The following is a 7,916-nucleotide window of genomic DNA, read 5'->3' as shown; positions in this document are numbered from 1 at the left end:
AGTTTCTTCAGAGCCTTGGTCTCCCTGGCCTGGGAGCCTGGGGTTGGCACTCCTTGTGCGGGGGTTGGGGGCGCAGCCAGGCACTGGGAGGAGCAGGGTTGCTAGTGGTGTGTATCTGCCCGTGTGTCCCTGGACCTCTGAGTTTGTGTGGCAGCAGCTCAGCCTGAGGCTGAGGGGGAGGCAGATATGCCTGGGCATGTCTGGTGGGGCAGGCTGGCCAAGAGCCCGATTGCGTGAAGACTGCAGAGATCCTTGGGAACCTCGACTGGCCTCTGAGGCATGGTTAAACCAGGCCTGGAAAGAATGCCTTAGTCAGGGGAGGGGAGGGGAGGGGACATCTGCTCTGGGGGAGGAGAGATGGATATTGATGATGATGATGTGTTGATGGTGGTAGACGGAGGTGGGTGTCATTTTCTGAGCACTTCTTAGATGCTGGGTGCCGTGCTTTAGTCCTTTATAGGTATTAGATCATTTTCTCCTTAGAAAGTACCTTGAGGCGAGAGTTACTCCCACTTTCAGATTTTACATTTTGCAGTTTACAGATGAGAACACTGAGGCTCAAACCTCCAGCCACCAGTGGAGCCCCCGTCTGTCTGAGCTCCTGACTACTGCCCTCCCTGGAGCCCTTCTAGAGACATCCAGAAATACTGGGTGGGGGGTCGCAGGGGAGCCTAGAGAAGGTGTGGCTCAGAATCAGCCCGATATGGGTTCCTCTTGTTCTTGTGTCTCAGACTGGCAGGGTCTGGGCAATCTTCGGTTACATTTATAGGTCTTCAAAAGCGGAATTATTTTCCCCCTTGACTCTAAAATAATAAACGTTCTCTAGCCTTTGCTCATAAGGAGGAATGGCTGTCTTTAAAAGACTCTTCTAGGGCTTCCCTGGTGGCGCAGTGGTTGAGAGTCCGCCTGCCGATGCAGGGGACGTGGGTTCGTGCCCCCGTCCGGGAAGATACCACGTGCCGCGGAGTGGCTGGGCCCGTGAGCCATGGCCGCTGGGCCTGCACGTCCGGAGCCTGTGCTCGGCAACGGGAGAGGCCACAACAGTGAGAGGAGGCCCGCGTACAGCAAAAAAAAAAAAAAAAAAAAAAGACTCTTCTAAAAATGCTTCCTGCTATGACTCCTCTGGGCCATTTTACTATGAATTGGCACAAAAACTAACAGCTTAAACCCTTCTGGGCAAAACTACAGAAGAAAATAAATCCTGGAGTGTCACAGTTGGCCACAAACTGAGCATGAGTAAGCAGAAGAGATACTGATTGGTGAGAAAAACCTGATTTGTGGCAGTGTGATGTGTGTTACCCTCCCTCAGTAGGGCAACTTCCTTGTGAGCCGTGCTCCAGAGATCTATTTATAGGTCACTTTTAGGAACTCGGAACCGCTTCCCTCGCAGAACAACCGTTATGCACAGAGGCGAAGTTCTGAAGCTAGTTTAGAAAGGCCCACCTGTGACTCGACACCTCCTTCTTATGATGGAACAACAGGAGAGAGCAATTCGGCTGGGATGTGTAGTTGATTTTCACCATTCCTTTGTTACAACCGGTAAATACGTCCTCGGATACTTTACGGGGGAAGCGATGATGTCACGACCAGAAGCACAGCTTCTTTCAATTTTCAGGTTGTTAGCACTTGGTGCGCCTCCGCCTTCTCCTACCCCCACCCCACTGCAGCTTTCTAGAAGGCTTCCAGCTCTCTCCCAAATCATTTGCAGGTGTGTGCCTGTGCGCGCATGCGCACTCACACGGGTAACAGGCTGCCTCTCACAGTCCGGCCAATGACGCACGTGTGTCCCGCCTCACCACAGTCTGTGTCTCCGCCTCCCAGTGTGAGATGCTTCCTCATGCACTTTCCTAAAGTCTGACAACAACCACGTGACAAAGGTCAGTCCCGCCTCCAACACAGAGCTCCCTCCAGATTGTATCTCCATCCTTCTGTTGGCTCCATCCTCATTACCAACACCCTGGTCACCGTTTCTCAGGGAGACAAGGGCGATGGCCCAGCTGGCTTCTTTACTTCGCACTGCCTCCCCTGCCCCAGTCCCCGCTTCCATTTTCCACACAGCAGCGAGAGCGATCTTTGAAAACTGTCATCAGTTCATGTCACCTCCCAGCACATTGCGTGAAATCCACCTCCTACCCTGACCCTGCCAGGCCTGCTGTGGCCTCCCTGCCTCTCACCTCCTTTCTGTTTTCTCAGCCACCCCCACCCACCCGATTGCCGGCAGACACCAGGCTTGCCCCTAGGCTCTGGGCTTTTGCTCTTGCCTTCCCCTCAGTCTGGAACGCTTTTCCTTCTCATCTGACAGGTGTCAACATAAATATTAGCCCCCCTGCTCGGAGAAGCCTTCCTTGATCTCCCTTTCTAAAGGGCTTCCTTCTTCTGTGCTCTCTTGCTTGATTCTATTTATTTGCTTCGAGGAAGGCAGTCACAATCTGCCGTGCTCATTTGTTTACGTGTGTTCTTGCATACTGTGTGTCTCCTCAACCAGAATGTCATTTTGAAAGCCTAGCTTTGTCCAGCCTTTTGATCACCGTCGCTGCGGCACCCAGAACAGTGCCTGACAGTGAAGGTGTTCACAAATGTTTGATGAATGAATGAATCTAGAGTGCTTTGGAGAGGGCAAATGAAAAAATGTTCCCACAACAGGGAAGTTTTACAGAAGGGATTTTGGAAGGTGGTCTCTGTGTAAGCCCACCAGAATCCTGCTGCTTGGGGACTGGCTCAAAGTCGAGGTCAAGGCAGAGTTGTGTGAGGCCTCAGTGGTTGGAGGGCATCTGCTGGGTTGGTGAGGATGAGGCTGAGAAGCACAGACCTGGGGTCAGTGCCTGACTGGAGTGGTATAGGGAACTGATGCTTCCAGGAGGGTCATGTGGGGAGGGCGTATAGTAGCCGCTGGTTAGGACCTTGTTGCGTCTATGCTTATAACGAATTGGGATATGTGGTTACAAGCCCCATCCTCCCTTCCATAATAAGTGGATTGAGAGTGATAAGGCTGGGGTGAAAATAATCGCAGTTTAATTGGTTTTAAGTATGCTAATACCTGCGCTAGAAACACAGTGATGTGAGCACACCTTTGGGGGTGTGACCTTTATGCCACATGGTGGGATGACTGATGAGTGAGGCAGACACCGCATAGATAACTTAGGGATGTATTTATGGAGAGTCAAGTCCAGATCTGGGAGAAGAGAACTGGCGATGTGTGAAGAATTTGGTGGTGAGGAGGGCTGAATGCATGAATAGAGGAGGCAACAGAAGTAAGTTCTTTTAGATATTTGTCTTGGGCCATGAGAGAGAAGTGAGATATTATTTTCGAGATATTAGAATAATGGATTGTCAGGCTCAGTAATCAAGATGCTCCTATCCACTGAATCAATGGGTTTGTGGCTTCAGGGGAGACTCACACATCCTAGGCCAAAGAAGTCTTGGGCTTCCCTGGTGGCGCAGTGGTTGAGAGTCCGCCTGCCGATGCAGGGGACACGGGTTCGTGCCCCGGTCCGGGAAGATCCCACATGCCGCGGAGCGGCTGGGCCCGTGAGCCATGGCCTCTGAGCCTGCGCGTCCGGAGCCTGTGCTCCGCAACAGGAGAGGCCGTGACGGTGAAAGGCCCGCGTACCACACACACACACACACACAAAAAAAAGTCTTGCTCAGCTTTACATTTCTAATTAGAATATTACAAGTCCATAGGAAGCAAATAATCAATAATCTTGAAAGCCTCAGGAATTCCCTGGTAGTCCAGTGGTTAGGACTGCACACTTTCACTGCTGAGGGACCAGGTTCAATCCCTGGTCGGGGAACTAAGATCCCACAAGCCACGAGGCACAACCAAAAGAAAAAAAAAAAAAGCCTGGTTGTTGAAATGGAGACAGTTTTCTACTTTCCAAGAAGATGCCCTTTCTGTAACTAGAGCACCGTGTGGGACACTAAGCATAGAGTGATGTGTTTGTTAAGCCAGGGTGCAGAGAACAGAGGGTTCAACAGAAAGGAAGCTCTGGCCCCGCAGGATGGATGAAAACCCTGTCTGGTGTTGGGAGAAGCTGGGAGTGAGCCTCAGAGGGATGAGGACATAGGGTAAGATGCTGTGTGGCCCTCCCACTGGGCAAGATGGTAGAATCAGCCCAGGTCGGGTGACAGGAAGTGGGGAGGAGAAGGGCTTATGCCCACTTCACTTTTGGATCACTGGGAGGAGAAGCCCTTGCAGATGTCTGTATAGGGCAGTCACAGTACGGTAGAAATACTGTTGTGTTGTGTTTCAGCAGAGGGAGGGCCCGAGACAGTGGCCTTTGCTTTGTCCAGCCCTGCATGAGGGTGTGTCCAGAACCTCCCAGATGACCCCTAGAGATATATCAGGAAGCTGGGAATTAAGAGCCAGCATGCCTGGGAATTGAGAGCCTCACCCAAGTGACTGGGTCAGTGGGAGCCGTGGAGAGAGTCTTGGTGTGGACGACCAGAGCTGGGGACCAGAGGGAGGATGTGGCTGAGCCCCAGTGGGTCAGCGGTGCCAGGGAGCACAGAGTGGGGGTCCACGCAGCAGGAGGAGGGCCACACTGCCTGGGTACTTGTTAGGTAGGTCTAGCCTACTGGAGAGGAGAGGACATGAGCATCCCAAACCCAGCCAGACAAGGGGCAGGAGAGGATGTGGCTTTGGGACAGCTCATGGGGAAAGCACTTACGGGTTTTCATTCATAAGATCAAAGTGAGTTCCCAGTGTGAAATATTAAGACTCACGAAAAAAAATGAAGGGGTTAGATAGTCTGGTCTCATTCTTCTCCCGGCTGGTCAGCTCACTCCTGGAGCACCGTAGTCACCCTGGTGTCCCACCTTGAAACTGAAGAGACAAAGCAGGCCGCATTCCCAGGAGAGCGGTGAGAAACAGCCACGTGAGAGTAGGTTGAAAGGAATCAAGAATGTGTAGTCGGGAGAAAGACAATTCAGGGGTGACTCACTGCTTAGTTCCTCTGTGGTCCCAAGGGCAGCCTGGATGTGTGGACATTACAGGGAGAGAGAGTCCAGCTCTAAACCCAAAACAACTGTCTAGTGATTCTCAGCTGGCATGGCCTGAATCAGGACATAATGCCTTTCCTGGAGCTGGTGTATCTAAGCCAAAGCCAAGACATCATGCAGGAGATTCAGACATCTGTCTGGGTCATAGGCCTGGACAACCTTCAGAATGTCTCCCAACCTTAAGATTTTGTGGATTGCTGAATGAAATTCTAATTTTATAATTTCTGGCTCAGAAGAGGCTCTTACTTTGGGTCAGAGTATCTGAGTGGAAGGATCCCAGCTCCTTGGCGTCAGACAGACCTGGTTTCCGAGACTGGCTCCGTCACTCACTAGCTGTGTGACCCTAGAGGATTTCCTTCGCCTTTCTCAATCTCAGTTTTTTCATCTATAAGATGGCGATACTTACCTGGCAGGGTTTTGTTGGCGTTAAGTGAAACAATATAGTAAAAGATGAAAAAAAAAAAAAAAAAAAGCAGACTGTGTGTGTACATGCGTGCGTGCGTGCGTGTGTGTGTGTGTGTGTATTAGTTGGAGCAGGGAGACTACAGGACCTTTGCAGTGCTGTAAAATTGCATTACTGCCTACTGGTTAATTTTCTTCTTCGTGAGACCAGCTTACAGAGCATCAGGTTTAATGCCAAGACGAAATAGACTCTGACGTGCTATGGACAGATTCTGGTTTGAATCCTCTTAACGGGGAAGGGAAGGGTCGGCCAAGGGGAGGAGGGGAGGGCTGTGACTGCACTGGGGGAGGGGCAAGAGAAAGTCATCCTCTGAGGGCTACAGACAGACACCCTCTGGCCCTGTTCTTGGCTTTCTGGCTACGGATGAGTCTGCCTGTGTGGGTACCCACTCTCTTTTGCAAAAGGAGTGGTCTCGGACAAGACCCCCTGACTGTCTGTGGCATGGCACCATCTGTGACAACCTTCAGCTGTGACAGGGCACAGGGTTTCTCTTAACCCTCCCACCTCAGCTAGCCCCAACTCCCTCTTACTTAATCCGTCTTGATTCCTCGGTCACAATGTTTCCCCTTCACAGGGAGCTGTAAGTGACCGACACAGCTAAACATACTACCTCTCCCAGGGACACTGCATTTCAGCTCTAAGGCAGCTGTGACGTTCCACTGGGGGCCCCTCTTCCATAGCATGGGAGTACCTGTGGGAGTAGGCACAGCTGGCACCAGGCGGTGTGTCTTCTTGCAAAGCTGACCTCCTCTTGAGTTCCGGTGGACGGTGATGAAGGAACAGGCCCAGCTTTGCCTCGGGTGGGGGACTGCTCCCCCTCTGCCTGGTTGGAGGAAGTGAGTGGTCCTGCCTGAGGCCCCAAGCTGAGTAAGTGATTCCTGGAGGAGTTCATCGTTTCCAGGAAGGAGGTGATGTCATGGTGACATAGCAGTTCCCCTCCCCAGCAAAGGCAATAGGAGAGTGAGGGACAAGTGTGTCTCCTGGGCACCAAAGCCTGAGGCGCTCTTAGGAGTGACCATGTCCCCTTGCGGGCCACTCCAGGCTGCCTACATTGGTAGCTCCCTTCTCCAAATTCCCACAGCTTGGATCATCTGTCCCTCCAATGATCCCATATTCGGGGCAGTCTGGATTGATTTTAAACATTCTGCCTCTTTGTTTTCCCACGTAAACACATTCACAAATCATAGAAAATCATCCTAGGTCTGCGCATGCCTCCTGGGGCTTTGGGAACAGGAGACACCAGGCTGGATCAAAACCAGAGCGCGGGATCCTGGGTATCCTTGTGTCTTTCTCCGGTTTCGCATCTGTATGTCTTTTCAACAGTATTAATAGCTCCTAAGAGTCCGAGCTGTGTCCCTTTACCTCTTTTGTCTTCTCCGGACTCCCCCAAGGGGCTGAAGGTGTGGGGAACTAAAAACGCTTGGCAGGGGAGGGGTGGTAAGCGCCCCATGTTGCCCTTGTCAGGAGCTCCCTCCCTTTACCTCATGCGGGTTGGAGGCATCCGCAGCAAGGCCCCTATGGGTAGGTAAGAGGCCCACGTCCTGCTTCTCCGAGGTCAGACCAGCGCTAAATTGAAAGATAACGGTCCTTGTGTGGGCCTGGGAAAAACCCGGCTGGATTTGTCGCGGGGCCGGGGATGCTTTCAGAAAAGCGCTGGCAGATCCCTTGTTCACCAAAGGTCCGACTTTCCGGGAGGCCGCATGTCAGACCCACGTGGAATAACACGGGTCCTTTGTCAGCTGGAGTCTGAATTCAAAGCCGTCTCCGCGGTCCTTTCCCAGCATTTGACAAGGGAGCCCCCGGCGTGGCCGTACGCTGCCCGATGCTGCCCCCTGCAGGCGGTTAGGGAGCACAGCCCCTCACCACCGGGTTTGCAGGCTCTGAGCCTGTGCAGCCGGAAAGGTGGCTTTTCATCACCTAAAGTTGTCAGAGCAGCTAATAGCCCATGAACATGGAGAAAAATAGCCTTCTCTAAGTGAATTGGGTGTTGAAAGACACTGAGATAAATGGTGGAGGTAACTAGAATGATGGATGGAGTCGTGTCTACGGCAGCCATCTCATTTAAATCCAAGCTCACAAACACCCCAGAGGAGAGGCAGGTGTTCCGAGGCCCTGTCTAATGAATGACGGAATCAGTCCTAGAAAGGTTAAATGATGTGCCCAAGGTTACATATCCAGTAAATGCTGGCGCCAAGACTTGAACTCAGTGACCCCAGAGCTTCGTGACATCTGCTGTCCATCACCCTATGCTAAGAGAACAGAATCCTGCCCAAGAGGAAGATCCCTTTATCTATGGCGTGAGCAGCGTTCTGTAGAATGAAGGTGACATTTCAACAGCATTCTCTTCACTGAGAGTTTTAGCTGTAGCCTCTGTGATGTGATTTTACGGATGCTGGGAAGATCTCCCTACCTGGAAATATGCCCCCAACTTGCCCATCCCATTGCTTGGAAT

This window comes from Kogia breviceps, chromosome 1, assembly GCF_026419965.1.
Source record: "Kogia breviceps isolate mKogBre1 chromosome 1, mKogBre1 haplotype 1, whole genome shotgun sequence".
In the NCBI taxonomy this organism is placed as follows: domain Eukaryota; kingdom Metazoa; phylum Chordata; class Mammalia; order Artiodactyla; family Physeteridae; genus Kogia; species Kogia breviceps.
Note: the sequence above shows the minus strand (reverse complement) of the source record.